Source organism: Rhodnius prolixus, unplaced genomic scaffold, assembly GCF_049639745.1.
Source record: "Rhodnius prolixus isolate KJV_2025 unplaced genomic scaffold, Rpr scaffold_4, whole genome shotgun sequence".
Classification (NCBI taxonomy): Eukaryota; Metazoa; Arthropoda; class Insecta; order Hemiptera; family Reduviidae; genus Rhodnius; species Rhodnius prolixus.
This window is the reverse complement of record NW_027411614.1, coordinates 30,939,912-30,952,237: the sequence shown is the minus strand read 5'-3', so window position 1 is coordinate 30,952,237 and position 12,326 is coordinate 30,939,912. Positions and strand designations below refer to the sequence as shown.

At 34.6% G+C, this 12,326-nt stretch overlaps 1 protein-coding gene across 1 annotated transcript in view; it reads right to left on the bottom strand.

Annotated features, from left to right (window-relative positions):
• Positions 1–12,326, bottom strand: part of Neto (Neuropilin and tolloid-like) — a 428,343-nt gene that overhangs the window by 58,237 nt on the left and 357,780 nt on the right. The window lies entirely within an intron of this gene.

The window sequence follows — 12,326 nt, the reverse complement described above, 5'->3', positions numbered from 1 at the left end:
TAATAACATTTTTATTGGTAGAAAGTAATGATTTTAAAAAAAAAATTTAAAGTGACGACACTCAAGAACAGTGGAAAATATGAAGTTGGCCAATACGTCATTGAACTCCACTTTAGATGTGCTTCACACAGTAGGCCTATGGACGAGGTGGCCACTGAATCGCCCCGCGTGTCGATATATCTCCATCAGGCATGTAAAGAGATATCTCGATAGACAATTTGATGGGCATGTTATATCGACACGGGGGGAATTCAGTGACCACCTCGTTCACCGGATTTGACACCTATGGACTATTTCCTTTGGGGATACCTGAAAAACAAGGTGATTATTCATAACTTTTTTATTTCTTTCCTTATTTCTGCTTACCTAAAAGCATTTCTAAATCTAGGTGCATCAGAATCAAGTCGGGTTGGCATCTGCAGATGAACAAAAGCAGAGAATAATAGATACGTATAAGTCGGTTAAAGCCGAATCTATTTCTTTGGCAGTAAGGGGCAATTGGGAGGAAAGAGCATGTCTATGCATCTCTAATGGTGGAGGCCATTTCGAGCATGATCTGTAATATTAATGAGGAGTAAAATTTATAATAAAATAGTACTTTTCTTCTTATTCAATCAAAAAACCGTTATAATATTATCATTTTGACATTTCTTATAAGAATCATGTTTTCATTCATAACTTCTAAAATATCGCTCACAGAAAAAAACCGTTCAAGTAAATTTTTCTTTAAAAAAATAGAGGGATCTATTTCTGAAATAAAAACCGCACCTTCCCATTTGAAAAAATGAAGTTGGTGCCTGTATCTCGCTTCTGGAAGCACCGAAAAAAATTTACAAAGTAAATTTGGATTCCTTACAAAAAACTAAGGGAACACGTATTTTTTAGTTTTTTTCTAGCTATCTTAGTTTCCGAGAAAAAGTCGTTATCCATATAGCTTGGGACACCCTGTATACTCGTATATATTTTTTTAATTTATCCTTTTAATGAAATTTACACCTGTACCTACAGGGTACAATAAGTAAATGCGATAAGTGTATAAATAAATAGTGGGGCAGGCGTGAATGACGGTCATCCAGTGATGGCCGCCATTAGTCACCCAGTTGGTCACGGGGCCAACGGCGCCTCAGCCGTCTTCGAGGATTGGGAGGGTAGCGCAGTTAAAGACAATTTTGCAGCTAAAGGGTTGGGATGGAGTGAGAGTTTTTGATAAAAATTTTTATATCGAATTTTGGCAAGTTCGGATATGAGTAGAATTTGGAGATCTGTATACATATATAGTGTGGTTGCTAACATAGAATGGAGCGTCTACTATGCGGCGGAGTATTTTGTATTGGAGTGTTTGCAGTCTATTGATGTTGGATTTTTTAGCTGTTCCGTAAAGTTCGAGTCCGTAAGTCCCATATTGGTGTGAGAAGAGCTGTATAGAGTCGTCGTTTGTTCTGTGAGAGTTTTGAGCGTTTGTCGAGTAGTCTGGCTAGAAGTTTGTAAAGGTTTGTTTAGTTCGGTACGTTTAAGTCTCGTATGGTGGTTCCAGGTAAGTCTCTTGTCTAGGTACATTCCAAGGTACCGCACATGGTCGGCTGGTGGGATAGGTGTATGATGTGAGGTGGAGTTTGACGTTTGAGTGTAAAGACTAGGTATTTTGACTTAGTTGGGTTAATTTTTATTAGTTTTCTAACCAAGGTTCCATTGAGTGAAGGTGGGACTGTAGTGAGCGTACTGCGAGGATAGGGTCAGAGTGTGTGGACAGAATGGCTGTGTCGTCAGCGAAGGTGTAAATAGAGGTATTAAGGTTAGAAGGTAAGTCGGCAGTGTAGATTGTGTAAAGTAGAGGAGCTAATAATATTTACAACTTAAAATCCAACAGAACTATATACAAAATAAGTTAAAATCAATAAGAAATATTTGTTAAGCAAGTTTCCATAGTAAATTTCATTACACGCTAAAGCGGTTGGTGATAGAAATGTTACGTTATGCTATTGTTGACAATAAACATTTCATGGCATATTGCTGTTCAGTTATTTATTAACATTAAATAACAATACAATGTTTAAAATTGTAATACAAAATATAGTCAACTGGTACAACCTATGCCATCTAGCGGATATTTCGGTTAAACAGTTTATTTTAATTTCTTATTTTTATTACGTCGTTTTTTTTTTTTTTACTTGTTATTTTAGAAATGCTCTAATTAAAACTAAATTCAGTAATGTTATAGGCAATGTTTATTTAAATAAAAAAGTACCCTCGAAGTAGTCCAGCGGTGAAGTTGGCAGACAATAGACCCGGGTAAATGTAAAAGATTGAATTGAGATACAGAGAGAAGAGAGAGAGAGAGAAAAAAAACCCTGAGACGGCTTTTAGTCTAAACGAATTAAGAAGGGTATAGTAGGCCGAGATGCGGGTGGAAATGAAGAAGCACTTCTCAAGTAAAAGAAGTGAGAGATTTTGAACAGAACTTAATGGAAAAGTCTGCTATAAGGCTAGTCCAGAAGAATGGTGGATAAACACCAGCTAAATAGTCAGTATACATCTGGTTGGCTGGCTTTATTCTGTTAAGAAAAAGTAAAAGAGAAACTTAATTCAATTTCCTAATGAGTACATTGTATGGTAAGTGATGAAAGAATGCAAACTGGTTTATTAAATGGATGATAATATTATAATTAATTTTATTTTAAATGTTTTCATTTAATTACGATACTTATCTTTTGTGAGCTTTGGTTTAGTATGTGCATGACTAAGATTGACTTCTAAAGCTGCTATCTAAAAAGATATTCTGAAATTCAAATTTCAATGAGTCAGCTGCCTGCCCTTAGATTTTCTTTATATAGGAGTCTATAACAGCTCTTTCTCTGTAGTAAATGGTTGGAGTCAGTGCACTGAAAATGGCTCCGAGTACCAAAGAAACTCAGATGTTGACGCATCCTAAATATAAGTATTTGTTAATAAAAGAGGAGAGAAAGCATTTTTTTAAATCTAACATAAATGGCTTGCAGAGAAATATAAAAAATTTGAAAAAAGAATGGCAGAGTTCTTAGCACTTCAGATGAATTGATTCAATTTCGATTGTTTTTGGTCACTTAATCACTGCTATAATTCTGTCGCTAGCAGGTCTCCGGGCCGAAGCTTTTTTTCAGATTGTTTGAAAAGGCAGATGGAATCTGTCAGAAGTTTACAAAAGATTTCAAGATAATAGATAATGAATTGATGGAACTTGCGGTTACAAGCCCTTCTGAATATGGATTATTTCATTGCTTGCACAAAAGCAATACAGTAAGCAACAAGCAAAAACATTGTAATGTGTAAACATTTCTACTACAATCTGTTGTAAAATATAATTGAATTAAGTACAGAACAAGTGCAGCATGATATTTTTTTTAGAAGTTTTACTTCGGCTGTTTTTCTAACCACTTAGCATGAAACAAAGTAAATTATTTGTAGATAAAAACAAAGTCTTAAAATCCTAAATTAAAATAAGAATTATTGAGTGAGTTTCTAAATTAGAAAGACATAACTACAAGAGATCATCACAAGAAGTGAGACATTTCGGTGTCTATTAGAAAAATGATCCGGCTCAATGAGACATTTCTTTGAGTAGAAACAAAAAAAAAAAAAATTCTCTCCAAAAAACGTAAGTTTGAATACGTAAGAGCCATGTCTTCGCCTATTGTAAAAAGGTGGACAAACTTTATCTGTAAGTTTTAAATTGAGTTTGTTTAAATGAATCGGTAGGATGTTTGCACGCAATTGCTCTGGATGTAATTTAATAATTCGGATGAGACAACGTAAATGTTAAAAGTTAACTAACTGGACATGTCTGTATGAGTCAGATATCAATGTTTAACCTTGTTTCTGTTTCTATGACTACACCGGCATTAATGGAGGTGGATATAACGATTGCATGCCAGTGCCCAAGAGTATTACAAAAAACATTCTAACCGCTTTTCATTCATCACTCATCCTTTGACAAATCAACTAACTATTCATGAAGGAAATAAAAGTCAACTAACTTTATTGGTCAAATGGTTACTTTTCCAAGTCTTCAAATATTTTTAGAGAAATATGAATCCAAAAATACTTGTACAGCTTTAATTTGAAATATTTTTATAAAAATTTGATTTTTGGAGATTCTGAAGAAACTACAACTTTCTTATGAAGACATATAAATTTATATTTGTAGTGCTCATTTTTTTTTTTTTGGAACCATCGAGCTTGGAACATTTTCGCCTCGCTATTGTGGACTAGTTATGCAGAAATGTGTTTTCTTTCTTCGCATCATTTCCAATACAATTCCTTGCAGAAGTTGCTCTGAACAATAGAAATAATAATTTTCGAAAATTAACATTGATGTGCTTTTCTCTTCATCAGAAAGTTGGATAGGTCGACGATTATATAAATTAGCTGGCCATTTCTTGCTACCTAAGCAGTTTTTGCCTTTGTTCATTGTCGTTTAATTTTCAATTTTTCAGCAGTATCGTTTAGTAACACTACGTCTAACAGTTGGTTACTACAAGACTTTATTTTTCAAACTAACTTTTGCTTGCGAACCATAGAAAAAGAAAAAGCAAGTTCAAACGAAGCGATAATTAAATAACCCATTTATAGAGACACAGGACTTGCAGAACTGCTGCTCCTCTAGGACGTTTACTTATACGAGGGTCGTTTGAAAAGTCCGTGCAAAGTCAGAGAGATAGCACCACTGGCGCGTATCGAGGTTATGTTTAGTTAGTAGCATCTCTTGGAAGAACCCACACCAAGTTTCAGCCAGATCGGTCTATTTCTTTGTGTTTGGCATTCGTTTGAATCGAGGAAGTCGAGTGATTTTCAAAAAATGGACGAAAAAGAATTTCGTGTGTTGATTAAACACTACTTTATGAAAGGCAAAACGCCTCAGGAGACTAAAGAGAAGCTTGATAAACATTATGGTGACTATGCACCTTCGATTAGAACAGTTTATAAGTGGTTTCAAAATTTTCGGAGTGGCCTTATGGGCACAAGTGACGCTGAACGTTCTGGACGCCCTGTTGAGGTTACTACTCCAGAAATCATTGATAAAATCCATGATATGGTGATGGATGACAGAAGAGTGAAGGTGCGTGAGATTGCTAGTGCTGTGGGCATCTCGAATGAACGGGTACATAATATTTTGCATCAACATTTGGACATGACAAAGCTATCCGCAAGATGGGTGCCGCGATTGCTCACGCTTGACCAAAAACGAAATCGTGTGAAGTGTTGCAAGGACGGTTTGCAGCTGTTCCAGAAGAATCCGCAGGACTTTAAGCGTCGTTTCGTCACTGTGGGTGAAACATGGATACATCACTACACTCCTGAGACCAAAGAACAATCTAAACAATGGGTTACCAAGGGGGAATCTGCGCCAAAAAAGGCGAAGACCGTTCCTTCGGCCGGAAAGATTATGGCGACTGTCTTTTGGGATTCGCAAGGAATAATCCTCATCGACTATCTGGAAAAGGGTAAAACTATTACAGGTGCATATTATTCATCGTTATTGGACCGTTTGAAAACCGAGCTGCAAGAAAAACGCCCACGATTGGCCCACAAAAAAGTCCTTTTCCATCACGACAACGCTCACACCTCAGCAGTTGTGGTCGCAAAATTAATGGAAATAGGGTTCCAACTCGTTTCACATCCCCCCTATTCTCCAGACTTGGCTCCCTCGGAATACTATTTCTTCACCAATATGAAGAAATGGCTGGCGGGAAAAATTTTTTATTCAAACGAGGAGGTGATTGCAGAAACGAATGGCTATTTTTCAGACTTGGACAAATCCTATTATTCGGAAGGGATCAACAAACTAGTGCAGAGTTGGACGAAGTGTATAAGCCTAAAAGGAGACTGTGTTGAAAAATAAAAAAGGTTTACCCAAAAAAATTAAGTAGTTTTTATTTTTGCACGGACTTTTCAAACGACCCTCGTAGTTATGCTTTCACTTCAAATGCTGCATCAAGATCTATTTTCACGATCAGAGAGACTTCATATTAGATGTGTAGTTGACTAATTTTGCTCCTTAGAGAATATTTCTTATAACCACGTTAAAAAGTTTCTCGCAGCGTTCTTTTACTTACTTCATTTTGTAAGAAACATGCCCCTACATGCCCTTAATTTTATTATCTTAATTTATTTTATACAAGGTGGATGTGATTGAGTTTTCCGTCACAGCCTGTATCGATTTATCAATAATAGTTCTTCTGTTTGCTGAAATGATTAAAAAACAATGCAGTATAATGGCAGCTGAAGTGGAATAAAACCGAAGAATTAAGGATAGGAATCCCAAAATTAAGAAATTTTGTCCTGTGGCCAGCAGCTTTGTTACACACTTTTAACAAACCAGTTCTGTATATATTTCTAGAAAATCTACTGTGTTTTCTGTTTTCAATTATATTAGTGTACGACTTCCAATAGTTTGGTAAATTACTCGAGTTAATTATTTCTAGTAATTAAATAATTTTAAAGTACCTTTAACGTCTATTTATCCTTTCATTAGTTCTATTTCTGCACCTTTATTAAATTGTTCGCTTTTGCCTACTAAAGTTAACCTGGCTGTCTAAAATAATTAAAATTCCAGCGTACATCTTCACAGCACATTACTGCTGCTAAGTTTCATTAATATCAAAGGATCAATCGAGAACTTGTTGCTTCTTTAATGCGTATACAGAGGAACTATAAAACTGTCATCATAGTCTAACGTCCAATTTCCGAACCTAAAATGAAGAACACTGGACGTTAATAAGGTCAAAATGTTTTAAATTTTCCTGAATTCGTAAAAAAAGTTTTTCCATATACCTTCATATTTCCCACCTAATTAATTTAAGTTAACAAACATGCACAGCAAAATTTAGATTTAAAAGAACACTTGTCTGAATTTTCACATTCACACTCAGTTACAAATTAGAAAAATCCTGTCATGAAGCTAGTTAGTGCTAGCTTTATAATTTATTGGACAAGAGCCTTCATTATTATTTTTTTCTCTCTTGACTGCTCCAGATCGTTAATAGCATGCAAATGTAATTTCTTTTAATGCCTCTTAAACTTCTCAGCCCGTTTTTAATTTGCCAACGATGAATCAGGTTTTTATTGGTGATCGATAATTGATAAGAAAAGTTTTCCTCAACTTGGAAAAGATTCTCAACATTAATATCTGTACATTGCGGATGTTGTTGTGCTTTTAATATAATACTCTAGTGCAGCAGAGGTTCCCAATCTTTTTTCATTAGTGTACCCCTTTACCTGATTGTTTCCTCAGTGTGTACCCCTAACATATATATAAAATAAATAATCGTATTCTTGATTTTACGTATTGTAACTTTAAATTAACAGCAAAACAATCTGAATATAATGTGTCTTGTAAAGAACATATACATATGATATGTTCCTATTAAAAAATCATTTATGTATAGGTAAACATTTCAAACCAATAACTATTGCAGGGGTCGTAAATTGAAACAGCAAAGCGTTAATAAAGGAGAAGTAAATTATTTGCGGGCCATGTGCAATATTAGTCAAAACTAAAGCAGCATTTTTTCGAATTTTTACATTTTCAAGAAATCATTTAATAATTTTTGATATCCAAATATATTTACTTTTAAAAAAAATACTGCAGAATCGAATGAGTGCTTAATTCTTGTCAATTTATATGTTATTCAATTTTATTATAATAATTTTGTAATTAAGTTGTAGGAATCATTTATTATATAATTTTTTTCTCATTAATAATATATCTGTATAATTTTTATATCTTTCGCCATAATAACTTTTTTTTTTGCGTACCTCTAAACCAGTGGTTCCCAAAGTGGTCCCTACGGACCCCCAGGGGTCCCCGGTATCATTCAGGGGGTCCGTGGAAAATTAAAATTGATTTGGGGGTCCCTGAACAACGTCAGGGGGTCCGCGCATGGTTCAATATAAAATAATAAAACTGTGATCCATTTTTATTATTATGAAAATTAGAAACTAACACGGGTGACCAATTAAATTTAATCAAAACTAAAAGCGTAATATCTGTGTTTGTTGCGAAACGTTTTCTGTAAAGCCAAACTTGGGAAGAGGAGAATGTTCTCAGTTTCCAAATCTTTCGAAATTGCAAAATAGAGATGAAAATTTGCTTGCTTACTGTCAACACAGACCTGAACCAAAGATTACTCTTGGGGATTTGCGGTTGCTACTCACAAACGTTGAGCCGGATATAAATACACTCATAACATCTCATCACGTTCATCCAAATTATTAATTTTATTTTAAACAAAAGTTATAATTTCAATAAATACTTCTTCAACAAAATGTTTTTTTAAATTTGTAATTTTTATACTAGTGCATTTATGTAGCTTTTTCACTTGGGGGTCCGTGGGCAAGTTTTGACCATAAAAAGGGGTCCATGGGCAAGTTTTGACTATAAAAAGGGGTCCAAGGGTCAAAAAAGTTTGGGAAGCACTGCTCTAAACAATCTTTCGCGTACCCCAGGTTGGGAACCGCTGCTCTAGTGGGAGCCAAAAGAAAATTAGCACTTTTAGTGAAGTACTGTGAGGCTTATAAGTGGTAAATAAATGCTTCAGTGGGAGCGACAAGAAATAGTACTTCCAGAAAATTAATGTGTAGGTAATGAATGTTTACATTTAATGAAGACAAAAATCTTAGATCTGTTTAAGTTAACCGAGACGTTAAAAAAAACGTAACAGGAAAATTAAATGTTATTTCCTTAAAGAGAAACCTGATCTTCAGCAAGAAGACACACATTAGCGTCTGAATCTGATTGGAATAACAGAATCCACCTTCCATAGTACCTTCTATGGCGTCAAATCGGTGGTAATGGATCACCCTGTCATATCACTAGGTTATAATTTTGATTTAGAAGAGAAGTGCAGATACATAAAGTGTGATGAAGATTTATGGTTCCAGTTATCTTTTATCTTTAACAGCAACCAAGACGATTCAATCATTTGTTAAACAAACAACTATCGATAACGTTTCATTAGCATTGAAGCCATCAAAAGACTCGCCAGTAAGAAGACATTGAGTTAAATCATTTGATAACTATGGATTGCTTGGGGAAAGAACAGATTTCTGGAAAGAGGAAGATGAATTTAGTACTTAGTGCACAAGATGAAGCTCAGTTTGGGAACAACCGCGTCCACAGCATTTCTCCCACAATTTACTTCGTCGGTAAGAAGAGTCTGGTCAAAACAAACATGGAGATAGAGATTCAATATTCAATCTTTAGATTTTTACATTCTGAGCGAACGCCAAACTTATCTGTCATCCACATTCTATGTTATTAATTCTAGTTTTTTTTTTTGTGTGTGTAAGGCGCGTCAACATCTGAGGTTATTAGCGCCCAGGGCTATTTTCAGTGCGCATTAACGTCAGTACAATCACTGTTTTTTTTTAGATGAATAATCCGTTACGCAAACCAATAGGAAGAATATTAGGGGACTCAACGTGTCTACTATTTGCCTGGTCATACAAACTTTTTAAGGCTTTAATAATTTCAGCACTCAGTCCAATCTCATGAATTTTAAGCCTTAGCTTTCTATAATCGAGCGAATCAAATGCAAGTTTGAAATCGATAAATGTTGTGAAAATATTATTATTTTTGTATTATAATCCAGATTAATTTTGACGTGAATACGTCTTTAAATTTTAATCATATGGTGGCAATCCAAAAAACCTAATGATAACAAAATCGGGGGATACAGTTTGGCATTATAGTTTCAAATCTATCGTGTACATCCAAAATTAAATTAGACCACTGGATAGCCAAAGGATCAAAAAATTCATTACGATAAGCGAGCACTGTGACGCATCGCGCGCGGTGGAGGGGGAAGCGCCGCCATTTTGAAATCATTTTGCTGCGTTTCGAGATTTGCAATGAGTATAACTTTTGACTCAGAGAAGCTACGATGTTCGTTTAAGTTTTAATCGTCAGCTATCGTCACAATCTATCGATTGCATATAAAACATTAGTGTAAAATAGTGACAGTGAATATAATAAGGTGTTAGAATAAAAAATATTATCAAAAATATATAATGTCGGCCTATACGCGTCGAAAAGCCAAAACGAAATACAGAGATCATATACGGTTGGAAAGGGCTTCTCAAGAAGAATCGAATGGTAATAATAAAACACCATATGACCGAGTCAAGCTGTGCCGGGAACGTAAAATAATGAATGCGGCCGAGCGGATCAACGACGGTGTCAGTATATCTGCAGCTGGGGTGGTTGAAATTATGCAAGTGGATGATGAAATCGCTTCTACATGGACAACGGACTGTATAGGCATAGATTGGTTCGATCGTCGATTTGTTACCTTGATTTCATCCTAAATAAATAAATAAAAATATTTTATATAAAAAATATAACCCGTTACATAAACGTATTCACGTACAACACACGGCCGTGTCCATAACACAGCCACACGTTAATTTTTTTTACTATTAAATTTAAAACACGATTAAATCAGTAGTGTAATTTCTAAATTTTATTTCTTAATTACTTTGTAGAATAATTGACAAAAAACTCACGAAAAATTGCTTACTTTAGAAAATGTCAAATAAACTTCATTTTCAAATGCTTGTTGTAGAGCTAGTAAGTGCAATGCTTTGTTCATGCGAAAGGACAAATTGCCTGTTGTATTTAACAAGCTCGGCTACTATCAGGGAACAAACTTTCAACATTATCACCAGAAGAGAATCAAATTAGACTGACGTGCATAGGGCGTGTCTATGACGGTAATTCTATATTCTGTTCGATAAGCCATTATAATGTCGTATGAACTCATTTGTGATCCCTTTACTTAACTCCAAAAATAAATTAAGTTTTTAAATTAAATGAATTAATTTAAACTAAAAATTGGATGATACAAATTTAAGTAAAAAAATCATATTTATAATCATGCAATAACAATTGTTGTAAAAATATCAAAAATTATTTTACCAATTATTGTGAAGTCATTAATAGTTTTCAGATTGTTCAAAAGTTCGCTAGTTAGCGGTTTCTGTGTTCACTTTAAAACTTTTCTGTTGTTTTGCTTATAATAGTATTAATACTGCATTTCCAGTTTCAGCCGCCAGTCATTCGTAATGAAAGAGGGAAAATATATAAGCAAAGCACTGGCATTTATTTTTAATACAGAATAAAATTGAAACATAGTTTTTTGAAAACAGGTCCTTAAGTGGCGTTAAGTATAATGCCTACAAAGAGATTTGCTGCAGCGTTATACGCCGCCCGTATATTCTACGGGTTAGTGTTTGGTGTTAGGTAGGCATGGGTTCGCTTTACGGAAGTGTTTTTCTCTTTAAATCTAAACATTCCACCTCCCTCTAGAAGTATTCTTTTCCATTTTAACTTTAAGACTATTTCATTAGCAGAGATAATGGACGAATGCTAAGGGAATTGTGCCTTCCTTTTAAATAAAATTCCAAGTCTCTCTTCCTCTACATTCCTATCCTTTAGCCTTACAGTTCACATCTTCCTTCTTTCCAGACAGTCCCCAACATCACCAGAAGTGGAAAAGATCGCGATACCTTTTGGTGCATTACGTCAACCATCAACTTTCAAAATTTAAGGGTCGATATTATTACAAAATTTTCCCTTTAAATTTATTTAAATGTCATTCTGTAGCACATAGGGTTGCCAATTGCCCTTTTTTGGAAAGGACAGTCCTTTTTTAACACCTGGTTGTCCTTGTCCTTTCTTAAATTAGGAAAGGACGCCTTTTGTCCTTTTTTCAGATATTGTTCACACAAATCTTATTTATTTTATTGTATTTTTGATTTAAGTTCTGATTTCTGAGACTTCTTCATTTGACGTGTTGTTTTTCTGTTCTAACTGAACTGAATAGGTCAACAGGTTATTGATGTAACGATGAACTTTTCATGAATAAGTCTGTAAGATATAAATGTACCCAGGCCATATTACTGACGGGGAAGAGGGTACTTTTGCCCGGGGCCCGGAGCCGGAGTCTCTGCAAGTACACCTAAAAAAAAAAGAAAAAAGAAAACGAATGATATATTCCCGGGTCCCAAAATCCTGTCGACGGCCCTGAATGTACCTAATTTTTTTAGGGTGTCCTTTTGTGGAACTTTATAGAGTTGGCAACCCTAGTAGCATATGAAACAATTTTATCTTTTTTTATGTCAATAAATAAAAAGATAATTTCATAAATTTTAAAGCTTGTCTTTATTAGATAAATGATAAAAGATTTTAATTTCTTAGTACTGATTAAATGAAGAAATTCCAAGGCAATTATAATTTAATACCTTTAGTCTTAAGAGGCAATTCCAGAGGGCTTAAGAAAAGAGCATCAAGG